The sequence below is a fragment of the Gigantopelta aegis genome, chromosome 8 (genome assembly GCF_016097555.1).
Source record: "Gigantopelta aegis isolate Gae_Host chromosome 8, Gae_host_genome, whole genome shotgun sequence".
NCBI classification, from domain to species: Eukaryota; Metazoa; Mollusca; class Gastropoda; order Neomphalida; family Peltospiridae; genus Gigantopelta; species Gigantopelta aegis.
The window spans coordinates 26,846,756-26,856,587 of NC_054706.1; positions in this window are offsets into that span (position 1 = coordinate 26,846,756).

The window sequence follows — 9,832 nt, forward strand, 5'->3', positions numbered from 1 at the left end:
AATAATATTTGAACAAAATGAAAACATTGTGACGTATTACTACAATGGTTTCTTCTACTGTAAATGTTCGGCTCGATTTTAATATCACAAAAAGTCCCCGATGTAGTTTGAGGAAACTTGAAGCCATATTGAAGCATCTGATAAAGGAAGGGAATCTATAAGTGTCTAGAACGGTCATTTAGTAGTTATCTCCCCTGCCATGTGACAGAAAAACAAAAAGAATGGCGGCGTCGTGGTTGAGCCATCGGACATAACGCTGATGAAATGAAATGCTAGTACAGTACATGTCCAACGACACCTTAGCACAACTACGGCTATGTGTGTGTAATTTTTTAAATAATGAGAAACTAAAAGATGGTATTTGTTATTAAAGGGAACTACCGCTATCTTGTAGTGGTTAAATCCATCGGACTAAAGACTGGGTTCCAATCCCATGGTATGTGATACTTTATCTGTCGGGAAGGGGCGGGGCGCAGCCCAGTGGTATAGCGTTCGCTTGATGCGCGGTCGGTCTAGGATCGATCCCCGTCGGTGGACCCATTGGGCTATTTCTCGTTCTAGTCGGTGCTCTACAACTGGTGTAACAAAGGCCGTGATATGTACTACCCTGTCTGTGGGATGGTGCATATAAAAGACCCCTTGCTGCTAATCGAAAAGAGTAGCCTATTTGGCGACAGCGAGTTTCCTCTAAAAAAACAGTGTAGTCCTTAACCATATGTTTGACGTCCAATAGCCGATGATAAGATAAAAAATCAATGTGCTGTAGTACACACTGATATTCTAAACGAGAAAATATATTTAATATGTAAGTTTAATCGTAGAAATATTTTATTAGTCGGAAACATCTTACAATGCAGCAAACTCAGGAATGTCCCTTTAATATATGAAATATGTGTTATAAACCAATTCATAAATAATCAATGTAATGGTATTTAACGTCTACGCCCTTGAACGGCAGATCACTCGGGCTACAGAATGATATAAATTCAACACTTGTACGTAAAACAAAAAGACGGAAAAAAAGGCATGAGTGTTTAAAGGACACGACAACACACTGATTTTAATCTGTGGGTATTCAGTGTCAGTTACAGGTCACTTGCATCACTTAAGACGTTTACGGGTGCAAGAAGAAACCCTCTTATGTGAGGCATTCCACTACCCCCACCGTTCCTGTCCTGGACGGAGGAGCCGGCCAAGGCCGGCACCTGTGTCCAGGACAGGCGTGCGCTACAACAGCTTGCTCTGAACGTGGACGTTAAACCCTCTGACCTGACCTGACCTGACCTGATTTTCGATGCTTTAAAATATCTTATAAAAAATATTTTATCTGCGGAAATCAACTGCTTCTTTCTATTATCCATCAACCCCCACTCCCATCCATCCGTTAAACTTAATTATATCGGTTTATATGTCATTAGAAACGCGAGTATACTTTGATGCTTTGAAAAGCAGACATTTTGAAATATGCATATTACACATATCTGTGAGTGTTTTTAAGAACAAAGTTCAGCATACTAAATCAGCGATTCGCTCACACACGCACTCGCTTAACCGCGAATTCCTGACATACTTCCTGGCGCAAAGAAAGTCCTTTCACTAATTTATAAGCTATTTAACACCCAGTTACCCAGTTATCAAGAACTAATCTAGCCATGGGAATGTACAAACTAAGATCAGAAGCGGATCCAAGTGCCTCTTTGGGGGTGGGGTGGGGTGGGGTGGGGGTGGGGGGTGGGGGGGGGGGGCTTTTTAGAAAGTTTCATTGGGTTGCTTTTTCTATGAGTTGGTTCATGTGCCCTCTTTCCCTTAGTCCCCCCCCCCCCCCCCCCCACACACACACACACCTCCCGAAATATTTCTTGGATCCCTCTCTGAACACTAATCCTATATTGATAAATTATTTATCACAGTGTAGCTGGACCCTTATTTTGCCTCAAGTTAATTATACGAGCTTGTCTGGAAGCCCACGAAGACAATTTGGACATCGCTGCAAGCCAATAGGCGTGCATGTTGCCGTCTTCCCAGGCGTTTGCCACAACGTACGTGATCGCAGTCTCTGGGTGTTGGTATTGGTTCAGGGCTATTTTGTTATTTAGAGTATAGTTTTGCTTTATGTCAATGTAATGCAAAGTCTTGAAAAACTGTGGCAAGAGACCGAATATGTAGACGTCATCGATGGATATAAACGGAGCCCTGAATGATGCCTCGTACATCTTCGGTATGACGTCACTTGTGAAAATCGTCGCATATCCGGTGCAGAAATCTGGAAAGTGTTTCTGACCAGGAAAGACGTCCTTCGAAACGAACCATTTACTCTGTGGGTCTCTAATAATCACGCTTGTTCCACTGGTCTTGAAGTGACAAGCAACTGTTGTGTTTCTGGATGATAACATTGGAAAGAAAGAAAGAAGTGTTTTATTTAACGACGCACTCAACACATTTTATTTACGGTTATATGGCGTCAGACATATGGTTAAGGACCACACATATATTTTTAGAGGAAACCCGCTGTCGCCACATAGGCTACTCTTTTACGACAGGCAGCAAGGAATCTTTTATTTGCGCTTCCCACAGGCAGGATAGCACAAACCATGGCCTTTGTTGAACCAGTTATGGATCACTGGTCGGTGCAAGTGGTTTACACCTACCCATTGAGCCTTGCGGGGCACTCACTCAGGGTTTGGAGTCGGTATCTGGATTACAAATTCCATGCCTCGACTGGGATCCGAACCCAGTACCTACCAGCCTGTAGACCGATGGCCTGCCACGACGCCACCGAGGCCGGTAAGATAACATTGGAAGAATATCCTCAACTACTTTGAACACATTGACAAAGATATCATCATCGGCTTTGATGACGTATTTTGCATGTATACAGTAATCATTGATCCATTTTAAACACGTCAGAGCTTTCAATGACAGATTTTGGAAACTGTCTATAAAATCTCCTTGGACTATATCACCGTACGACGCTGCCTCGTTGAGAATTTTTATTTGATCGTGAGATGAACCTAATAGTCAAATTGTGGAATGTGTTTTTACCAGCCCAAGTCTCTCGCAGTATTCTCCGCCTTTGAAAATTATTCCAAGCACTGTTGAAATATATTAATAAGTCCACCGATTTTCCTTTACAGACATCTTCGCTGGATATCAGAAATTTGTGTAAATGTGGATGACGTTTCTTAGACTTATGGCCCATAGGTATAAATCTGCTGTCAAACAAGCGTCTAATTTCCTTGTCTTTAACTACTGGCGAAATAGTAGTGGTAGTGGTGGGTGGCGTCGACGTTGATGTCGTGTTGTGTACTGAGATGAAATGTTTATTCTCAAGGACATTTCTGATAGCGAATAGTTGAAGTTTTGTCCGCGATTGCCACTCGTACATTGACGTCTCACGCGTAAGGATCAGTGATATAATATAACTAAATATCACGGAAACAACCAGAAAGCGTCTGATTTTCCTGCAAGCTAACAGTGATGTTATAGTTCTGCTACACTTCCTCCAATACATTCCTGCAATCTGAGACTATGTCACTCTTGTTGACCAAAACCCAACATCCTTTTTAAAACAGTTTTGCAATGAGTATGCTAATCTAATCCTTATCTGGCCAAGCCCTAAGTCTACTTCTCAAATCAATTTATACTTATCCTGTTATAAAAAGTAGTTAGAAATTGCATTTAGATGGTGCTAGATCTAATTGTCTCCAGATCCAAGAATCATGTTCCATCAGGTAGGTAACAAGATGAATCTGTCGAAATGGTAATCACATCATTTTACAGATTTCCTCAATATATGCAAAGGAATGTTCTGTTTCTGTGATTTAAAAAAATGGACAATTCGGATCTTCAAAAGAACACACTTGTCCCTTCTTTCTAGAACTAATGTATGGTAATTTGCTTAGTTTAGCACTGGCAAAATGACTGTCATGATATTAATGTTACTAGTAAGGCTTGGCTGTGAATTCTTCATCTATGTCTAACATCGAGTAGTTTTGATAAACTGGCACCACGAAGATGTCACTGGTGTCATTATCCACAAGCTGTTCCTTCTCCAGAATTTTCACACAACTTTCCAGTCAGATGCACGGGCTCACACTGCTTATATAAGAAGTTGTCACTTCTGTTTCCGGTAGAAATTCGCAGGGTCGTCTGCTTCAAGAATCCGGACCCTGAAGCGAAAAAGAACGTCCATTTCAGTCCAACGTTGATAAGCACAAAGACTAATTGCGATTTATACCTAAAGAGAAAAGGAATACAATTATGAAAAGTCTATGTGTATTGGGTGTATGTCTTCAAAACGTCAATCTAAGAATCGTCTTGTTTTACTATACATCTTACGTCTCACAGCACATTTAATTTTGCTTGTCTTACTTTTTAAATTTATGTTGCGTTCTGCGATCATTATTATGATACATGATACTGATAGTTCGAATATTATAATAAGTTTTCTTCCAGGAGTAATAGATCGCAGACAGATTTCAACACATCAAACATATAGTACAATACATAAAATATCAATAATAATTTTAACACAATTCCATTTCGACAGCGGTACAGTTTGTTTTATAGCAGTGCAGTCTAGATCGTGCACATTATTGTACAGGAGTGTAACGAAATGTAAAACAGCCGTTAAAAAACCCAATAGATTATTGTAAATAATCAGACAGAGAGACAGACAGACAGACAGACATGACATTTGAAAAAGAAGTTATTCTACGACCAATACCAGCGATACTGATGAAGTTGGTGTTGTTGTTGACGACGACGACGACGACGATGATGATGATGATGACGACGACGATTATTATTATTATAAACCTGTCACAATTCTAACATTGACAAATTCCAAACTAAATAATATGAAAAAGTAAAGTTTGTTTTATTTAACGACGCCACTGGAGCACATTGATTTTTTATCTATCATCGGCTATTGGACGTCAAACATATGGTCATTCTGAAACTGTGTTTTTAGAGGAAACTGGCTGTCGCCACATAGGCTACTCTTTTTACGACAGGCGGCAAGGGATCTTTTATTTGCACTTCCCACAGGCAGGATAACACAAACCATGGCCTTTGTTGAACCAGTTATGGATCACTGGTCGGTGCAAGTGGTTTACACCTACCCATTGAGCCTTGCGGAGCACTCACTCGGGGTTTGGAGTCGGTATCTGGATTAAAAATTCCATGCCTCGACTGGGATCCGAACCCAGTACCTACCAGCCTGTAGACCGATGGCCTAACCACGACGCCACCGAGGCCGGTTAAGTAATATGAATTAGCTACCCCACGATCTGTATTTCATATAACCAATAAACCTTTAACGGTCAAATGTATCGAGGGCTGAATACTAAAAAGTCGTAAGAACATGTAGGCTACATAACTGGCGTAGTCAGGATTTTAGATTGGGGGGGTGCAACCCACATTTGGGGGGCAACCCACACTATGTATATATACTGAACAAAATAAGAAACTTCCGCTAACTTTGTTTGAACATAACTTGATGAAAACAAACCGGGGGAATAATTCGTCGGCGCTCCGACGAAGGGACGAATATTCAAAATTTTGAAAATTGACATAAAAACATTTTTCATATTGTTGGACCAGTAGATTTTTATTATGAAAACAGCAACTTGATATTTTACTTCTTTAATTAGTTAATTAATTAATTAAATTTTGACAATGAGGCAAATCGTTGGACAAAGCCCGTGACGTTATCTGACGAACAGCCGAATTTACATTCGCCCGTTTGTCAGAGAAGTGACGCGATTAACTAGTGCATTGTATTCTCGCACGAAAGGGCGAATATACATGTTCTAATGCAAAAAGGCAACTTGATGAATGCATTTATAAACACGTGCTCTATTTATCAAATTTATATTCATGTAAATTTCAAATTGATCACTACTAGCATAAGGGATCACCCACAGCTACTATATGTCTAGTGTTGATTAGTTCCAATATTTTATTTTGTTCCATTCATGATGAAATTATTATTATATATACTGTTCAAAATAATTAGGGGTATTCATATATAACATTAAATAATGGATATTGTTCATTAAAAATGAAAAAGGAGGTGAATCCTTTACTATTACCAGAAACGCCATGAGACACGTATATCAGCGTTATACATATTTTTTATAATCTAGTTATTCTACGTCGAAATGGAAAATCAAGGAAAGATGTCTAACTGACATGCGCAAATGTCTATCGTTTGAGAGAGCCAACCCCCTCCCCCTCCCCTCCTCTGCTCTGCCGTGCTTGTAGTTTTTCTACATAGAAATGGAAAATCAAGCAATATTTGTTTAGCGACACGCTAGCACAGTTGAGAACGGAGTTAATGGATTCCGTTGTACGTCATTTGAAAGATGCGTAACTGGTATACACAGTGGTCTATCGCTTGACAGCCTGGGACTGAATTCCATCAATAATTAATGGTTGCCCAAGGACTGTTATATGTAATTTCTTTCGTTTGAGATTCGAATAAAAACTAAAATTCTATTAGTGTAAGGAAATAAAAAGTGCAACTACTACTGCCCATTGCATTTTTAAAAATACACTTTTATTTGTTATACAGTTGTTATGCAGTCTAGACAAATGGATGAAAGCAATGTGGGGTACCACCATAACATGGAACTGTGACGTCCAGAAAAAATTATGTTTGCTAATACAAACATTCCATAAATTCCTTACATAGTATGTGACCCCCCCCCCCCCGCCCCTCCATTTTCTTGCAGGTACATTCAATGTGAGATGTTCACTATATAATCAATATTTTACATTTTATGTCATTTACGGTTATTAGACCGTAATAATTGCTTAATTAGGTCACACTCTGACGAGATGTTCATAATGATCTTGACCTTGGCATTCATAAACTGTGCATTGCTCTTAACTGAGTTTGAAAAAAAATCAATGTTGATAAATTGGACCTTTTGACTCATATTTTATATTTAAAAGTTTATCTATCCAAGGTGATGGACATCTTATATAAAACTAATCTTATTTGGAATAATAAATTTAGGCAAGCTGGAATAAATATCAATGAGTGATTTTTTTTTATATAAACAGCTTGCTTGAAAATACAGATACAGTACAAATTATATTCCTTTCAGCTATATTCGTCCATTCCTCTTTCCTTTTCCTTTTAATCCTTCCTCCTTTTGCTTTCTTTCCTTCTTCTTTTCCTCATTTTAATGTTGAACTCGGAGCATTTAACTTCCCATATTATAGATATTCAACAATATTGTATTATGTTAATCAAGATATTATTATTACTCTTTCCATAAACTGATCTGCAGCCTCCAGTAACAAATCATTATAATACCATTTTTCATAATCATACCGGCACCCACCCTTTCTGAAAACCACTATTTTCGTGTTTTCAACATTAAGACACACCCCCCATTTTATATTATAGTAATATAAAGTGTTTAACATTTTCTGAAGACCGTCAGCCGTTTTTTGAAAAAATCACCATATCATCAGCGTATAGTAATAAAAATAGACTTAGTTCCTTTAGCTCATAATCCGAACACATGTTATCAATTAATGCATTTTCTATATCATTTACATAAAAAGAATACAAAATCGGTGACAAAATTTCACCCTGCATTAGACCGATATCATTATTAAAGAAATGAGAATGAACTCCCCCTATACTAACACAGGATTTAACAGATTTATACATATTTTAAATAATTTCCAAGCATTTGCCTCTAAATCCGATTCTGGACAGCTTAATTTTGTTCTATTTACAGAACCAAATGCTTTTTTATAATCAATAAAACAGCAATAAAGTCTAGCTCTATCCGCAATGGTTTTTGTAATAATGGAAGATAAACTAAAAATTGCATGTGTTGTTCCCATACCTCTACGAAATCCAAACTGGGCGTCACTGATTTTGTCAAATTCCACCGACCAGTCTAACAGTCTTTTAAGACGTAATTAGATGTAAATTAATCGAGGTCATGGCACTAGGTTTATTGACATTTAAGCAAACGTACTAGGGTGACACTCTATAATTGACGTACGCATTCATAGTCATCAAACAAAAACATTTCAGCAGCAACCTTACACTGAAAGTTGTTCAGCGTTCAGAAAACAAAAAATGTTAAGCACTAGTTTATTTTTATGTAAGGATATTCAAAATTACTTCATTGAAGTTTGACATGATTTCCATTCAAAACGACACCGTGTCACATATTCTTACGTCATTTGAATGACGGACTGGAATTAAAGTTGCCTCGGTGGCGTCGTGGCAGGCCATCGGTCTACAGGCTGGTAGGTACTGGGTTCGGATCCCAGTCGAGGCATGGGATTTTTAATCCAGATACCGACTCCAAACCCTGAGTGAGTGCTCCGCAAGCCGCAAGGCTCAATGGGTAGGTGTAAACCACTTGCACCGACCAGTGATCCATAACTGGTTCAACAAAGGCCATGGTTTGTGCTATCCTGCCTGTGGGAAGCGCAAATAAAAGATCCCTTGCTGCCTGTCGTAAAAAGAATAGCCTATGTGGCGACAGCGGGTTTCCTCTAAAAACAGTGTCAGAATGACCATATGTTTGACGTCCAATAGCCGATGATAAGATAAAAAATCAATGTGCTCTAGCGGCGTCGTTAAATAAAACAAACTTTACTTTACTTTACTTTTCCTAATACATATATGATAGTGATATAATTGTTGTGTGAACAGTTACAAAATAAGCTTTAGATTAGATTATGCATGCATACCTTTGGTTGTTCTAAAGCAGCTTTTAACATTACGTTTTCAGTTATTATTTGCAATGATTTAGTCCTTGATTTTGAAAATGTCTGTCAACCACTGTTTAAACTAACTAGCGTTTGAACATATTTAGTTTGACACTGTATGGCTGACCGTTCATTCATTTCTGTGGCAACGGGATTAAATAATAATCATAAACATTTTAAATTAAATTTATATACGCAGTTCTCGGCTGTTACGGCCGTGGTTCATATAACCGCTCCAATTCAATTATTTCTACATTAAAAAACAGATTTTATGGCTATGCTATAAAGTTTTGTTTTTTTTCATCTTAAAACAGTAGGCAAACATCGCACAGACTAGTATGTATTGATGTATCAATATCTACATGTATATGTTGTATGGATGGCGGGTTTCACTATCACACACACACACACACACACACACACACACACACACACACACACGCACGCACGCACGCACGCACGCACGCATAAACACACTGACGCATGAATGTATATATTGATGTATGTATGTATGCAGGTGCTGGTCTGTCGCTTTTGTTTGTCTGTCTCTCTTGTCTGTATGTCTGTCTGTCTCTCTTGTCTGTCTGTTTGTCTCTCTTGTATGTCTGTCTGCCTGTCTGTACTTACCGCCGTTACCTACTGCGGTGATATACACTATTTTGTCCACATACACAAACACATATCTTAAATCGATCGTCATCGACAAATAACTGCTTGCTTTAAAAGTGGGACAAGCGGGTTGTTTGAAGAAGTTGGAAAAATCGCCATCTGTCACAAAGTGTCCATCGTAGGATGTTCCATTGTGATTGTCGTCCATGTCGTCTATTACGACTTTCGAAGCCAGGGCCCAGTTTTTATCTGCAGAAATATGGAGATAAATCTCAACAATAAAACTTGATATCCTTTGTCAGTAGTGATGGTGTGTTATCTTGAATCATGGTCAAAACGAAAGTTAAAGTTTGTTTCGTTTAACGACACCACTAGAGCACATGGATGTATTTATCATCGGCTATTGGATATCAAACATTAGGTAATTTTGACATATAGTCTTAGTGAGGAAACCCACTATATTTTTCTCATT